General features: G+C 41.1%; 1 protein-coding gene and 1 long non-coding RNA gene across 5 annotated transcripts in view; one reads left to right on the top strand and one right to left on the bottom strand.

The window, feature by feature from the left end:
* The window catches only part of cdk6 (cyclin dependent kinase 6), a 240,870-nt gene that overhangs the window by 9,411 nt on the left and 213,881 nt on the right, over positions 1–17,578 (bottom strand). The gene's annotated exons all lie outside the window — the stretch shown is intronic.
* LOC122549750 (uncharacterized) overlaps positions 1–17,578 on the top strand; it is a 97,589-nt gene that overhangs the window by 23,098 nt on the left and 56,913 nt on the right. The gene's annotated exons all lie outside the window — the stretch shown is intronic.

Raw genomic sequence — 17,578 nt, 5'->3', positions numbered from 1 at the left:
CAGTTGATTGAATTTCTCAATAATTTAGTTCTGAGTGATGAAACAGCTTGCCAAGTCAACCTTCTTTGTAGTTCTGTATTGGCTCGTGTCCCTATGCAAATTCAAGATCCGTATGAACTAAATATATACAGTCTGATGACCCTAACCTGGTAGAAATACAGAGAGAGAAAAAAAATCAGAGATTGTGGCTTCATCCAATGACCAAAAACCCCCTCTTAAATCTGTTTGTAGTTTCACAATAGATTTTTTACATAGTGCTTATTTTATGATATCTTGAAGTAAAACAAGTTGCATCAAGCTAAAGATGGACTTAGAAGGCTGACTGCAAATGTAACTGACCCCACAGCTGAAGAGTAAAAACAAATGATGAAAGATTTAACTATGACCATTAGGTATAAACGGAGCAGCAGTGGCCTGAAGATCATCTCTGGACACTTCCCATTCTGTTTCCGCTGGTATCCTAGCCATCACTATTCAGGTAAAGGTCTTTAGGTGAACAGGTTGACTGGTGCAGGCATGAGGGCATTTTTGATGAGTTTTCGAGTATGTTTGCTGTACTCTGCAACCACGTAGGTTAGGTGTTGAGCTGCCTGATTTCTTATTAGTTTTAATTTGTTTTTTTAAAGGCACTGTTGGAGGCTACTCAAAGAACAACACACAATATTTTCATTTTTATTTTTGTGATGCTCAAAGGAGAAAGTGAGGACTGCAGATGCTGGAGCCCCAAGACAAGAGTGTAGTGCTGGAGAAGCACAGCAGGTCAGGCAGCATCCAAGAAGCAGGAGAATAGACATTTCGGGCATAAGCCCTTCACCAGGAATTCTGTTGAAGGGCTTATGCCTGAAACGTCGATTCTCTTGCTCCTCGAATGCTGTCTGACCTGCTGTGCTTTTCCAGCACTGCACTCGATGACGATGCTCAGAGGAATACAAGTAAAAATCCCTCCCCTTCTTACTCTGGAAGTATTATTTGCTGGGCATGAATATGGCATATGCTTGCACCATGTAACTCCAGCTCTAAATAGGCGAAATTCTCCCTCACAACATTACAAACCCATACGCTTCCAACTTACAATTTGGATACAGCAAAAGTTCTGGGCCCGACAACATCCCAGCTTGGGTGGTGAAGAGATGTGCTCCAGAACTAGACAAGATACAAGCCAAGCTGTTCCAGAATAGCTACAATACTGGCATCAGCCTGACAAGGTCAGAAAGAAAGGATTCCAGATGATTGCACAATATTCAGGTTCCATTCGTGTCCCTTCAGATACTGAAGGTGTCTAAAGCCTTCAGTAACTTTGAGAACGGATAGTAAAATTCGTGCCACACAAGTACCTGGCCCACCTGAAGGAAGAGAGAATCTAACCATCTTCCCTTGATATGAAGTTGCATTCAGTTTCTCACTATTAACATCCTGGAACTCATGACTGACCAGTACTTAATTGAGCCAGCTACAAAAACACTGACTACACCTGCAGGTTACAGGTTGAAAATTCCAAGGTGAATACATCGCCTTATAATTCCCTAAATATATTCAAGCCATGAGTCAGGTGTGTGCTGCTTCAACAGCATTCAAACAGTTTGACACTATTCAGAAAAATGCAACACGTTTAACTTGCTGCATGCAAGTTAATAGTCAGCTTGCTGCATACTTGCATATTAGGACCCAAAAAATATGTAGGCATAATACAACACGTTTCTTAATTCTTTTAAAGGGTATAAGATAGGTTTTACAAACACTTGCACAACTGATGAAGCTTGTAGAATTTAAATCCTAAGCTACCTATGCATTCATATTCACAGTTCTTTTGGAATTTTCTCGACTCATCAAAATGAGGAATTAACTTTTTATAAAACTTTATAGACAACCTATATCAGCTTTGAGTAAGCTTACTTTAGATAAAGATGTACAGCAAAGCTCACTTCACTCTGCTCCAATATTATGCTTTAGTCCAAGTTAATATGAGCACCTGTTACTATATTTTTTTAATTTTATATACCAGTTGTTTTTTTTTGAGTAATAAAATGTAAAACTAGTCAGCAGCAAAACAGGGACAATATAAATCCATGGACTACGTCTCTAGCTTTTTGCTGGCAGTGTGCACTAAACTGCCTATAAACTGTTCTCATGCTAACCCATGGAGCAGAACTGTATCTCATTTTCTGTGATGGATTATGATTTGATTGTTACTGCAATTTTGTTGTGGTGTTTGGTAGAATGATACAGAACACAATAATGCAATTTAGTTCATCATAGTTATACAGGCTCCTTTAAAGAGCTAACCAATTGTCACATTTTCCTGCTCTTAATGACAGCTCAGCAAAAGTTTCTTTTTGTGAGTACACACCAAATTTCTTTTTTAACATTACTCAATGTATACAACTCAACATTTAAAAAAACTTCTACACCTTTTCCAATCATTTTTACTATGGTAATTTTAGTTAGCTAGTGGGCTATAAGACTCAAAGTTGTAGAAAGTTACATTATTTTCCTGTGGCCTCGCAGCAACAGTGCAAAACTACCCAGGGCTTCATTCAATCTGTGCAATGGCGGAAGCTCCATTGTAAACATAGTAGCAAACTCTGAAGGAAATCCAGGAATTAGTGTATCCTGGTGCTGGCTTAGATTGTGGCTCAGATATAATAAGAATGAGGTGAGAAATCCATACAAAATGTTCAGGATGAATTGAATATTGTGCAAATATACTGATGCACCTTTTCGTGCTTGTTTCAGGTACTGTATCAAATGTAGAATTTCAAGTGACATCTTGAAAGAAATTCTCATATTTCTCAATGATCAATTAACTCAAAGTAATAAAGAAGTAAAAATAAGAGGTACATGTGTAAACCATGATGAAAAGGCATGATGTGACAAAGAATATTTATATAATTGGCTTATCAGATAAAACTGAACAAGTGTCCAAGGAACTGAATCGTGGCCAGAAATAGAAAGTGATAACAAATAGGACAACTGTAGACTTCAACGGTCCTACACACATGCCAATATCAAGGGAAAAACAGTTTATTCTTAACTAAGTACAATGTTGGAGATTCTGAAGGAATTTTCCCACCACTGCTATGTAGATTTCAAATAGGAACTTGCTTCGAATTATATTATTACAGTGCAAAACCAAACTATAATTATCCACTGTATTCTGTCAAAACCAAATAACTACATGATGACTACATAATTTAATCCTTACAAAATCAATCCGCAGTGCGTGTTGCTTATGAAGTTCAGTTTGTTGTGTGCATGACCTACGATTATAGTTTGCATGGATGAAGAAGATGGGCCATAGTAATCCAAAGTATTTTGGCCAGGACAAATTAAAAATGCGTAAGAATGCATTGCTTGTGATCTCTCATTACATAACGTTACAAATCTTATTGCCTTTTGCCTTTAGGAACGTTGGCTGTTTTGAATTAACATGTTGCTGTTTAATGGACAGAACCAGTAGTGTTACAAAATGTCAAAGAAAGGTTCACCATTACCAGGATTCACAAAGACCTGGCACTGGTAACTGTTAATAATAAATATGCTCAGAATTCCTTAAGCATATTATTCTGACTTCACATACACAGTGAAGCAGCTTACAGCCAAATCTCTTCAAAACCTTTGCATTTAGTTATGCTCATCTGGCGTAAAATATTGTATTCAGTTTCTTCACATACAAACACAGAGATCATTGTGGTATTTTCCCAGATAACCATGACTGGTAGCTTAAAGCAGCGGGAGAGTAGGCTTGTCCACTCCAACTGCTTTTCTTCTTTGTCGTCTTTTCTCATTTTTCTTTTTTTCAGTTTTAGCTTGTGTGTTGCTTTTCTACTTACTGACCTTCCAGCGAGAGCTCGGTGATGGAGGCAGTGGCGGTGACACATTGTGTCTTCTTTAGTTCCAATGCATGGTAGCATCTGGTGGCCCGGGAGCAGCATTTTGACAGCTGGAGATTGAACCCATCGCAGGAAGAGCAAGCCTAACGGGGTGGTGTGGGAGGTTCCCTTGGCAACTGCGGCAGCGGCATCAGCAGACAGCCTGCAGTCTCCTGGACTACAGGCCAAAATGGAAGAGATCGAGCCCTCGTAGGAGTGTGAGCCTAGCATAGCTGAGCACTTAAAAAAAAACTGTTAAACTTGTAACTTTATTTCTTTCTTTTCTACTTTATACTAAAAAGGACTTGTTAGCTAAATTTTTAACATTTTATTTTTCTTCATAGTTACAAAGATACTTAGATACAAGATTTTCTAAGATGGTGCTGGGAATGGTGACATTGTACACTTTTCACTATACTGTACTTGAGTACACGTGACAATAAAATCTAATTCTATTGTCGTTACCATCTTGATCAATCAGGAAAAGTTACAGGCGTTTAAGGATAGACTCAGTAGTTATCTACAATTTTGCAAAAAGATTTATAAAGGATGCAACCCAACAGCTTTATTTAAGCTGCCTTGGGCAGAAGAAGATGCTTTGTGTTTTAGACCATGAAAGGCAGGAAAATGTTCCTTTTAGCAGGAAAATTCCATCTTGGTAGCAAATTGATTAAGCAGTATAGAAACACAGAAGCAGACCTAAAAATTTTGAACTCAGTAGATCACCAAGGAACAACAGGTAGATATAATTTACAAGACTATAATTAAAGCAAAGCAGAGTTTAAAAATCTAAATGACACATATGTGGCATAGACTCTGGCAAGCTCTACAGACATTCAGTTTAAAATAGCATGAGTTAGTACAAAGTGAAATACAAAGTGAAAGAACAGATGTAAAGCAATATTGAAACTTCACAGATTTAGAATATCTTTACAAGATCAATCAGCACTTTGAGAAGAAATGGAAAACAATATAAAACTTCCTAAAAGATTCAAGGTCAGAGAAAGACAATGCAGAATATAGCATTGGACTTAATGGACTTGACAATTCTTAAGATAAGCCTCAATATTAAACTTCAAGAGTGATGTGAGCAAGTGAACAGACTGTAATATTCAGTGTCCCTAACTGCAGATGATATTATTTAACAAAAAAATGCTGAGGTTGTCCAAAATGCTTTCAATAATTACTTCAATGTAAGAAATAGAATTCCTGAATATGCAGGAATTAACAGAACAGTTCTGTTTCTAGAGGAGTGGTTATATAATTTCATTAATAACCTCTCCAGATTAATGGGAAACTGTCAATAGGGCACTTTGAAATTAAAATTCAAAAGAGACAGAATTGTTTTTGGAATTCCTTATGAAATTTTGTCAGATTCCTTGGAGTCCAAAGAATATTCAACTTTGGAAAAAGTGATTCAAATTGTCCTGGAAGCAGAAACCTTAAAGATTCAGAAAAATCCTGAAGCAGAACACAAACACTACCTCAAGAGGGCAACACAGTCTATTAATTTTATAAGTTGTGGACAGTCTAGAGAGGCATGTAACAAGTCCACACAGCCTGTAATAAGCCCAACAACTGATACTAAAAACCAGTGTTAATGCTGCTGGGCAACAATCACTGGCGCAGACAATGTCAAGCCAGCACTAAGGATACTACATTTAAACAATAGGTCAGTTCCAGACTAGCAGCTATGTTCTTTCAGACTGTGACCAGTTTGTTTAGTAATGATGCTGTCAAGGCACTCTTGGTGATGGACATCAAAGTTCTACATCCAGAGTACATTCTATACACCTTCACGGATTCCTCCAGTTCCTCCAAATTCCTTTCAGACTATTCAGCAGTTTGAGGCAAGTGAGGGCTTGCCAGGCCACTTCAGAAATTAAGATTCAATCACGTTGCTGTGGTTTTGGACTTACACTGGGCAAGGACAGTAGACTACCTTCCCTAAAAGATATTAGTGTACCAGAAGGGTTTTATAACTATTGACAATGATTTAATTGCTTCTTTTGATTTTTAGTTTCCCAATATAAGCATTGGAGAGCTATTTAATGTAGTCAATGTAGAAAGAACCAAAGATTTCACTGGACTGGTAAACATGTTCAATCCTTAGTCTTCCAAAATAGATCAGGTAATGCTAGGAACAGAGATAGTGAGCAGGAATCTTTCAGTGACATGACTAACCCTGAAAGAGTTTACTTCACCAGTTAAACAATGGGTCAATGAAGAGATCCAACCTGAGCAATGACTCCAGGGAGATAATTTGCACATGACTCCATGTGAGCCAGACGAACGATCACAAATGCAGGACATGGTCAAGAAGATTACAATACAAGAAATAAAATACCGATTTCAATAGAGCAGCTGTCTTTCAGGAAAGAAATTTAGGAGTGCTCCAGATATGTTAATGGGTGAACACCACCTGCATAGGATATGTGAGAAATAAGAGGTCCTCTAGTAGAGAAATTATCTACAGATTGGAACCAGGGTTAACAGACCACAAGTGAAAGACATACAATTCCTCAAAGTTCAAACAAGTGTGCATTCTGAGAGAATTGAGAAACATGCAGGTCATCTGAATTTGTAAAGTTAAAGAATTGGGAAGACATGAGTATTGGTAAATGAGATATAGATATAGACATAATCTTATAATGATTAACTGTAGGAAAAATACTTGGTGGGTAGATGCTGTATAAAGTATGATTCTAAAGAAGGTTGGTGTCCATTTTTTGTTGGCTCCATCCATTCAAATGATTTTACCAGTTCCCTAGTAACTATGCCTGACCAAATGCAACTATTTATTGGTATCGTTGCAGCAAACGTTATGAAAAACAGTTCCTCTTTTATAGATACTTTATGGCGATGTATTCTCTACCATTAATCACTAGATTGGCCAAAGACAAAGCAGGATTAGTGGAAGCCAACTGCTTCAAATAACTCTTACCCTGTACCGCATAATGGCAGAGGTGGCAAATACTACAAGATAGCAGCAGTGGTCATCTGAGAAATGACCAAGTGAGGTTAACCTGGCTGGAAGGTCAGCTAAGAGGTAGTACTGAGGCCCACTGCAGTCCAAGGAGGCCCTTTATAATACACTGTGAATGTGTCTGGGAGTTTCTTAGTCAGCTCTCTTGTGAAAGAAAGATCCATCATTTTAGCTGCAGTTCCTCCTGGTAGTGGGTTATTAATGGGGCCACTCGTGACTGTAATTTATACCAGGTGATACATTTCCTATCGTCTTCTTTAGGCTGTTGCACAGATTGTGCCCATTGTGTAAACACCCATCTGTGTTATAAAAATGAGGCAATGTTCATCAGATCCTGGGTACAATGGTTGATTTGACCATAGAGGTCACTATTGTTTACTGCATAGTGTTTTAGAAATGGAAAGGACATACATATTTCTACAGTGATTAGTGAAGCAATGCAGCAAAGCATTCTCTGCTCTTTGACATATTTAACATACCACTTAATGGCTCTATAGAAATCGTAGATGCACGAGTCACATTCAGTCAGTTTTTTGTAGGTGCTCAATGCAAACGTGTCCAAGGTTGAAGTGGTCAGTCTCTGTATCTAAGGGCTACAAATTATTTCTGCATTGGATCAGAACTGCAGAGACAATTACTTTTACATTAAAGCTTTTATGACTTCCGTCTGGAAGGTCATTTATGGTTTGCAATTTTTGGGTTTTGATCATTGCCTAGATGGTAAGTGGGGTTAAACATGACAAAGTCCTTTGTGTTATTGTAAAGGTTCTAATTAGGCAGTGTGCTACTAGTTATCACTGGGTGTATGGACAAGCCCTCGTCAAGGGGGGAGGGGTGGAGGAGGGTTCCCAATAGACAGAATCTGTCGAGGATCTTCCAAGATAATTTCTCTCACGTCCATCTAACTCAGGGCAGCATGTGTGATTTATGAAGGAGATACTCATAACTGTCCTATGTGCAGTTTCAGAACAGGGCAAAGATTGTGTAGCCAGTGGCTGTGAGGTTGGCTCTAGAGTCCTGAATTTCTTTGCCTCAGACTCTATCTAGAGCAAGCAACCTAGTGAGCATCTGTGTGTTTAAGATCACTGCTCTTTATGCCATGAGATGGGAGTTCATCACATTCTATCCAACGAAAAGGAAGCAGCTGGAGCATGCATGGGATTTCACTAGGATAACAAGCTGTGCATGCACATGGTGTTGGGGGTGTTGTGTCTAAACACAGAGATACAAAACAGTGCAAGATAACAAATGCAGAATAGGCAATTAGTAACTGATCACAATCAAAACATCATACTTACGAACATTCACTGGACTGGCAGCCACCATGATACTTTTGTTCTTCTAGAGTCTGCTGTTTCTCAGCCTCCATGCGAAAACAGTGAGGCGCCACAATACTGACTGCACTATCTGTGGCTCATGAAGAGGAGAGCCATACCACTATACAATCTAATAATAGAGAAGATTGTTGGGGTAATGAAACAATTGTTCAGTTATCTGGACCACTGTGGAAGAGCCCTGCACTATTCCTCCAAACGCTTGTATTGATTTCTTGTGAAATGTTTGATTGTCTACAACTGAGTCACAGCTTTTGGCTCTAAGGATACAGTGGTCAGCTGAGGAGAAGGGACTCTGTCTATAACTACCTCATTTGACTATGGTTCCCATTATTGCAATCCCAAAGCCCATTTAATAACAGTCTCATATTATTCTAATGAGACCCATCATACATCTCCCTTCGTCACAATGTTTAAATCAACACTACACTAAACAGTCATTTTGAACCATATTTATCCATGAGAAAAAAAACATTGCTTGCAAAATAGAATGAAATGACCCTTATACATTCCCTTAGTAGCTGTCTTATGTGTGTCCTTGCTAAACCTAGCATTTGATACAGTGCTACCTTAGTGGCTGCAGCACACAGACCTTCGATGGGGGAGACTGGCCTAAGCTATGGCCGTAACAGGCCTGGCTTTAGACTGCACCACCTCAGTACTGGCAAAACTGGGTCTGGCTGGCTAATAGGCAATAGCAGGTGTACTAGAAAAGTGGCTGTATTGGGGCACAAATGCTGTCATCCAGAGAGAGGGGGGGAAAGAGAGATCAACAGGTTCATAATCCACAGGGCACTCTGACCACAAACCGGGTTGATATCTCTGCAATACTATAAGCTGCTGCAGCACAAATTGTCAGGACTGCTGCGAGTTCCCAAAAGCTCCTCTGAGCACTGTTATATGTAGCCATAATACCAGCAGTCCGTGTCAACTTGGCAACAAACTGAGATTTCATGCTTCCCATTTGAACCTCCCGCTCCAACTCTTGGATGGTGAATGGTTTCCGCTCATGCTGCAATGGAAGGTGAGTCATCGGTCATCAGGTACATGCCATGGTTGGGTCCACAAGTGATCTCAATGTTACTGATCATTTGAAGGCTGCAAAAACACACTCTAAACTCTGTATAATGCCTTGTGCCAGGTTTCAACAGGACCTCTCCATTCTCCTGGACAATGACACAAGCTTTGTACTTTTCTGCAGCTTTGTATCCTCACCTCATTGATGGCATGGGCCATCATCTCCCACCACCTTATTAGTGCCAGTCTGTTTGAGTGACAATTTAATGATGAGACAATGCAGTGGCAGAGAAGGTAGGAAAAAGAAGTAACATCTACATTCTGGATCCCACGTGTTTGTGGGAATCCTGTTCTATGTGCTCAAAGATTTGTGGGCTGAGAATCAACTTGTTTGTTCACTGAAAGATTCATGGTAGAAACTCAACCCTGAGTAAATGTCATCACCGAGCTGAAGAATATTTAGCACTTGTGCTGCCAATGTCTGAGTGGACAGCCTCATGGTCATTAACGGAGAAAGTACTCTCTCCTCCTGCCCATTTCCTGACAGATTGCAGAACCTTGAGGTAAGCTCTTTCACCTATCACACTTCATACAATCTTCCAGAACCTGCTCCAGCCAGAATGAATCCCACCGTAAAACTAGGGTGGCTTTAAATAATAAAGGCAAATTTTAAACAGTGCTAACCTCGTATATAACTGGACCCTTGTGAAGGTTTATAAATATTCAGAACTGCACTTGAATTGTGCTGCACACTTCTACCACTATAATTAACAGACAGAAAAATTATTTTGTTCTGCCTACATTGCTTTGAATCAGTGCAGATTAATTATATCCCAATTCCAGACTTTGTCGGGGACAATTTATTTTTAACAAACTTAGTTGATGTTTCAGTGGAGCCACTGTTTTGTGAGGTGCTGAAAATATATTAAGTAACATACATGTGTAGATGTAAATCAGAAGTAGGATATTTAGCTATCACACACTAGACCTGATTGTAACTTCAAATCCACATGTCCAGCTACCCTGGATAACCTTTCAACCTCCTTCCTTAACAAGAATCTACCTAACTCTGCCTTAAAAATATTTAAGGACTCCACTTCCACCATCTTTTCAGGAAGAGAATTCCAATGACTTATGATCTTCTGAGAAAAGAAACCTTGTTACATCAAAAACAGTGATCTTAATTCTAGATTTTCCTGGAAGAGGAAGCATTCTGTCAAAAACTCTCAATATGTAATATGTTTCAATCAAATCACCTCTTACAATTCTAAACTCCAGTGGATACAAGCCTAGCCTTTCTTCATAAGGCAACCTGCCATTTCAGTTATTAGTCAAGTACACCTTCTCTCAACTGCCTTGAATGCATTTATATCCTTCGATAAAAGGGCGGTTTGGGACAAGTGAAATGTAGGCTTGCAAAGCAAGATGATATGGCAGTATTACAGGACTGCTATTTGGATAACAATACAGTATATTCAGTACACTTTCCTACAACAATGTGTTGTGGATCCAAACTGTTTTGAATTAGGCTATTTTGGATCTGATGTGTGATGAGGCAGGTCTAATAAATGATGTCTGAGTAAATGAACCCCTGGAAACACTGACCACAACATGGTAGAATTTAGCATTCAGCTTAACAGGACAGCTCCACAAGCTCGTAGGAGAATTACTCATTACTTTTCATCTGCCTGGAAAGAGTAATACATTCTTTCCACATACTGGGCACAGTCTTTGACATGAGGATCAAATGAGTCAAGGTTCCAAATAATGGTATGATACCAGAAATGGTTACCTCAGCTCAAAGACGAATGTCGTGTGTGACTTTCTTTAGGAGTGTGCTTCTCTCTTGTTGCCAATGAAATAATTCCAGAGGCCAGTATCCTATCACCAAGTCACCATTTATTTACATATGGAGATTTGTTGACACTGATTCAGCATCTCAAAGGCAGCTTTGAGTGTCAGGATATCTGACACTCCTGTTTTTATTTGTCCAATCAGGGAACTCATGATCTAGGAAGTCCTCCTGGCTGACCTTGCTACAATCATTACAAGCATATCTGAAAATCTTCCACATTGTTGATGAAATGCTGGTATTGTAGCTGTGAACAGCTTGGCTTGAGGCACAACTACTGAGTATAGGCATTCTGCACTACAACCAGGATATCATTGATACATGCAGTCTCTTATGTCTAGCGCACTCAATAACTTCTTGATAGTGCACAGATTGTATCAAATTGGAGTGTACTTTAGTCACTGGCATACTGGAATGTCCAATGCAATTATACATTGTCTGAATGGTTGAGGAATCTGCAGAAAATGGCTCATCTTTAAATGTTGATAAATTAAGAGAAATAAATTACTGAACTAAAACATCGAAACATATTTGTAGCCACAGCAGCTCTTCTGTTTCTCGATTCTTGGAATTATTAGATGGCAAGAAATTTCAGACTTGGTGTTATTTCTAGGTTTGTCAATTTAAATAAATCAAGACATCAACAATGTAGGTGAATTAGCAATTCCTTTTATTACACTAACAAACTGAATTAACTGGCAGCCAATATATTTAAGATCAAGCAAGTTGTATAAGGTGGATTAAAATTTGATTGACATATTGGCAGTTATGTTAAACTGTAAACTAAAAGTGTAAACATCTACACAGTGAAGACTTCTTCTCAACTTTTCTTTATATGCCAACAGATGTGACTTTGTTCTATAGGGAGCAGAAAAGTTTAAGGTTCGAGTCCAGGGGTTAAAATTTGTTTTCTGCAACATGAACTAAGGCTGGTTCTGTTTACAGATCCTGAAGTACCACGGAAACTCTGCCTAGATATGGAGAAGTCAATGAGTTCCTTGTACTTGAACTCTTCTTCCTGCATTCTGAAAGATTTGAGGCAATTTTGTAGGTAACAAGAACAACAGTCTTCCAGATTATAGTTTTAAGCTTTCATAGTTGCCAAACCACAATTGTAAGAATTGAACAAAAGGCTTAAATTTCCTCTAACATTCTGTCTGTACAAAAATAATATGTTTAAGTGCCAGCAGGAGCTAATACTAAAGGACAGGAATAAATCAAAGATTCAAACTGGGGCTCTCTGGTTAGCCTGGGCAGTAAATAGGTCATGTTAGGTTACAGATCGGAATATTGTTATGTTCTATTCGGTGTCAAATGTGTTGCAGTAAAACGTTTCATAATCCAACAGAGATTATCTAAACAGTGCATCCCAACGTTTTTCTGCTCTAACCCCGTTTTAAGGAGTGTCTGTGTATCTGTCTGTGGGTGTGTGTATGCTGCTTTTTTTTTTACAGCTGCAAGTGGCCTCAAAGAACAGTCCATGCCCACCAACAGAGAAAAGGGTTGAGCATTTAAAGGGACTATGCAGCAATCAGCCCATACTCCACAGTATCTTCTGTGGCCTCAGCATTCATGACCACAAAATCCTGTCTTGTGATCCCACTGGTGGATGCAACCAACAACCTGGGGGGCACCGCTTCAAATACTTTGCTAAACCAAGTGTAATCCATGAACTCTGTTGCTTGTAATATATCAATTTTCCATTCAAAACTATGGTGGACATTAGTAGAAAATTGCAAGAGAATAAATCTGATAGTAGGCCAGTAATGTCCTATTTCCCTGGATTTTATGTGTGGCCATATTCATGCATTTACTCTCAAAGTCTATTGAATCCTAGACAAAAGTGAGGACTGCAGAAATCAGAGTCCAGATTAGCGTGGTGCTGGAAAAACACAGCAGCCAGGCAGCATTTGAGGAGCAGGAAAATCGATGTTTCAGGCAAAAACCCTTCATCACGAATGAAGGCAGGGAGCCTCCGGGGTGGAGAGATAAATGGGAGGGGGTGTGTGTGTGGTTAGGGTGGGGCTGGGGAGAAGATAGCAATGAGTACAATAGGTGGATGGAGGTGGGGATGAAGGTGATAGGTCAGAGAGGAGGGTGGAGTGGACAGATGGGAAGGAAGATTGGCAGGTAGGACAGGTCATGAGGATGGTGCTGAGCTGGAAGGTTGGAACTGGGGTGAGGTGGGGGGGAGGGGAAATGAGGAAACTGGTGAAGTCCACGTTGATGTCCTGGCATTGATGTGTTCCGAGGCGGAAGATGAGGCGTTCTTCCTCCAGGTGTCGGGTGGTGAGGTAGTGGTGGTGAAGGAGGCCCAGAACCTCCATGTCCTCGGCAGAGTGGGAGAGGGAGTTGAAATGTTTGGCCACAGGGCGGTGTGGGTGTCCCGGAGGTGTTCCCTAAAGTGCTCTGCGAGAAGGCGTCCAGTCTCCCCAATGTAGAGGAGACCGCATCAGGAGCAACGGATACAATAAATGATATTGGTGGATGTGCAGGTAAAACTTTGATGGATGTGGAAGGCTCATATGGGGCCTTGGATGCAGATGAGGGGAGAGGTGTGGGCGCAGGTTTTGCAATTCCCGCAGTGGTAGGGGAAGGTGCCAGGAGGGGAGGGTGGGTTGTTGGGGGGCATGGCCCTGACCAGGTAGTCACGGAGGGAACGGTCTTTGCAGAAAGCGGAAAGGGGTGGGGAGGGAAATATATCCCTGGTGGTGGGGTCCATTTGGAGGTGGCGGAACTGACATTTTTTTTTTTTACAAACCCACCGACTCCCAGAGCTACCTGGATTACACCTCTTCCCACCCCACCTCCTACAAAATTGCAATCCCTTTTTCCCAATTCCTCCGGTTCCGCTGTATTTCCTCCCTGGAGGACCAGTTCCACCACAGAACACACCAGATGGCCTCCTTCTTTAGGGACCGCAATTTCCCCTCCCACATGGTCGAAGATGCCCTCCAACGCATCTCATCCACATCCCGCACCTCTACTCTCAAACCCCACCCCTCCAACAATAACAAGGACAGAACCGTTCCCCCCCCCCCCCCCCCCACCCTACCAACCTTCGCATAAACCACATCATCCACCGACATTTCCGCCACCTCCAATCGGACCCCACCACCAGGGATATATTTCCTTACCCACCCCTTTCCGCTTTCTGCAAAGACCGTTCCCTCCGTGGCTACCTGGTCAGGTCCACGCCCCCCAACAACCCACTCTCCCCTCCTGACAGTTTCGTCATTTCCCCTCCCCGCACCTTACCCCAGTTCCAACCTTCCAGCTCAGCACCATCCTCATGACCTGTCCTACCTGCTAATCTTCCTTCCCACCTATTCGCTCCACTCTCCTCTCTGACCTATCACCTTCATCCCTAACCTCATCCAACTATTGTACTCTTTGCTACCTTCTCCCCAGCCTCTCCCATTTATCTCTCCACCCGAGGCTCCCTGTCTTCATTCCCGATGAAGGGTTTGTGCCCGAAATGTCAATTTTCCTGCTCCTCTGCTGCTGCCTGACCTGCTGCACTTTTCCAGCACCACGCTAATCTAGTCTATTGAATCCTGTCCAGGCTATATAGGACATTTGAAAGGACACGAGGTGCTGGAGATGCAGGGCAGAATTAACAATGGAAATTCTACCTGATTCACTTTGTGAAAGAGGGTGTTCACTCAAGTGAAACACTGGTAATGTTAACAATTTTCATATAATAATCACCCTTTCAAAGCAAAATGATACTAGAGATCGTTTAAAACAGGGTTCTTCTGAAAATATATCACGAGAAAGCAAAATGTCTTCAGCTATCAACAGACAATATAATTAAGCTGTAAGAGACAAAATGCTGAAAGGTCGCGAGTTGGATACCGGTGGTAGACAGACGATACCCTTAAGTGGCCACTTAAGAGCCTCAAATGGCCTCCAGACAGGAAGACAATTGAAGAGAGGCAGCAAGACAATGGAATCTCCACCCTCCTGCCTAATCAGACTGTGCTCCTTGCAACCCCCAACCTCCAGATAGTGAAGGAGGGTGGACATGTGGATTGTAATCAAAATTGGGATTAGCCTGAAAAGCAGAATATGGACAAAAATAGCATCTGATTATTAATATTTCCCAAGCCATCAAACATTTTATAGTGAGCTGTAGTCCCTGTCATCATGTAAATATCTTGAGCATTTACATATTCCTTTAGTTAACTTTAGTCATCAGAAATTATCGGTCTCATAATTCTTTTTTCTTTGAAAGGCTGGAGAAGAACCCATTAATGATCCTAAAAACTTTGTGTAAGAAGAGTTTGTAAACAATGTTAAAATCACCACTAACATCTTTTGCTGGAAAGGAGTTTATGATGGGACCTGATGGGCATACTGATCGTTCTTGGCCCGTCTGACAGAGATCCATCTGTATGGCAGGGCCTAGAGATACAGATGCAGCAGCCTCTGAGAATGACCCCAAGTTCACATGCAACATGAGGATGACCATCAAAAGCATCTCAGTCCAAGAGCCCCAGTTGTAAGCAGGCAACCTTTGCATTCTCTGAAGACTGCCTAGGAGTGGACAAGCACAGAGGCCACAGTGCCATACAAACTGCCAAATGGGTCAGTGGTGTGTTTTCATGCTGTCAAGGTTTATGGTTTTCTTTTCTTTGCATTGTACAAATAGCACTGGAAAAGGACCATGAGGTAATGAAGGAGATTATGCATATCTCCCTCACGAGGACAAAACCCTGGGCATACATGCATCCTTCATCCTCGGTGATAAGAACTTAAAGGCTCAGTGCATAACTTTGATAGATGTGTTCGCACTAAATTCTCAGATTGAATTCCTTGTCATGACCTTTCCTGACCCTAGGTTAGAGTCATAGCCATAGAGTCAAACAGCACCGAAATAGACTGTTTGGTCCAAACAGTCCATGCTGAACTTAATCCCAAACTAAACTATTCCACCTGCCTACTCCTGGCCTATATCCCTCCAAACTTTTCCTATTCATATACTTATCTAAGTTATATTTAAAATCAAAATGATCCCTGCTATGAAATGATATTCATGGCTTCCTGAACAATAGATGTTTTAGGGAGGTGGCAGCATTAGATATATTGCCTCTGCACTTATCTCTCCATGAGGCATCAAGAAAGAAGTTAGTATTTCTTCAAGAGATATCCCTTGACGATCATTCCACAGACATGGTGAGTTGAAATGAACTGCTGAGGCAGTCAGAAAGATGAAGAGTGTTGGCAGCTGTTCAGAGGACATACTTGCAAGAATCGCTTGTGGTTCTCGACTAGTTGAATGCTGATGGACTGAAAACCATTCTTACTGAGTAACCACAGAGGGCCATCTCTGGGCACCTTGATGTCAGTATAAGTACAATTGGTGATGTCCTGCAACAGGGTAAATCCAGCAGTGGCAGTGAACTCCACTTCCCTCTGTCCCTCGGGGACTGGGTCTATAATGAAATGAACGTGCTGTCTAGCTCTGGCAAAGACAGCATCAGCAACTTGCATGAAGTGCAGCTGTTGAGAGTTAACTGTTATGGTTAGAAAATTCAGAACTGTTCCTTGGAAGAAGCCAGAGCAAAGGGACTTCAGCCCATGTTGATTCTACAACTAGCAAGGCATGGCATGCAAAGGTCCAACATGTGAGACCTTTGTGTTAAGGGCACAGATGTTAGTCACTATCTACTTGGAAAATTACAGTCTTCTGTGACACTGGACTTGTAGGTTTGTCATCGGTGGTTGAGGCTTTTTTTGAGGCTTTGACCTTCTTTGCCTTCCTATCCTTGTCTTCTTTGTCCTGCTGCTTGGGTTTTTACCCCTCCTGCGGGGGTATCATCATTGGTGCTAAAATTGGACAGTCCTGCTCCCATTGCTAATTGCACCCCTAGCATGGTTGTCCCATTCTCTATGATCACATTGTTTCCCCAGATCCTTCCATCTCCGTGATTCCTGGAAGCTGATGATTCTCTGCACCGGTTGTATCCTTGCTGCGCCATCTGTGCAGCACAAGGGGCAGGTGTGTACCAAAGATGACGCCTCCCTTTGCACAATTAATCCTTGTATGGGATTCTCCACTCTATGTCCATCTGTCTTCAGGAGGTTAGCTCCAGACAATGCACGCTCAAGTAGCCTTGTGCAAACTTCAAGAGAATGTCTGCTAACATTTATAGTACACTGGCACTATCCCTGATGTCATTCTGTCCCATTCATTCATATTTATTGCGTTTATTTGGGTGTCACTACGCTTTTTACTGGAAGGGCATGAAAGTGCACAATCTTCTGCATGCACAATGAGACCCTTTTGGGAGTGTCAGGAGACACAATGAGATTTCAACAACCCCTTAACAAAGGCTTGCAACTCCTACAACTTACCCGATTCATACAGCAGGCAGAATTGCTGTCCCAGTCTCCCCTTGCTGAGAATGAACATTGCCAGTGTAACGATTAGCATTGCAAAACTAGCACACTGGCCAGGACCCCAGCCTTTGGATTTTTATGTCAAATTATAATTGGCACTTGCCATTTCTTTTAA

The sequence above is a fragment of the Chiloscyllium plagiosum genome, unplaced genomic scaffold (assembly GCF_037043375.1).
Source record: "Chiloscyllium plagiosum isolate Xiang-an unplaced genomic scaffold, Cpla_swu_hap1 HiC_scaffold_5, whole genome shotgun sequence".
In the NCBI taxonomy this organism is placed as follows: domain Eukaryota; kingdom Metazoa; phylum Chordata; class Chondrichthyes; order Orectolobiformes; family Hemiscylliidae; genus Chiloscyllium; species Chiloscyllium plagiosum.
Note: the sequence above shows the minus strand (reverse complement) of the source record. Positions and strands in the feature narration are given on the sequence as shown.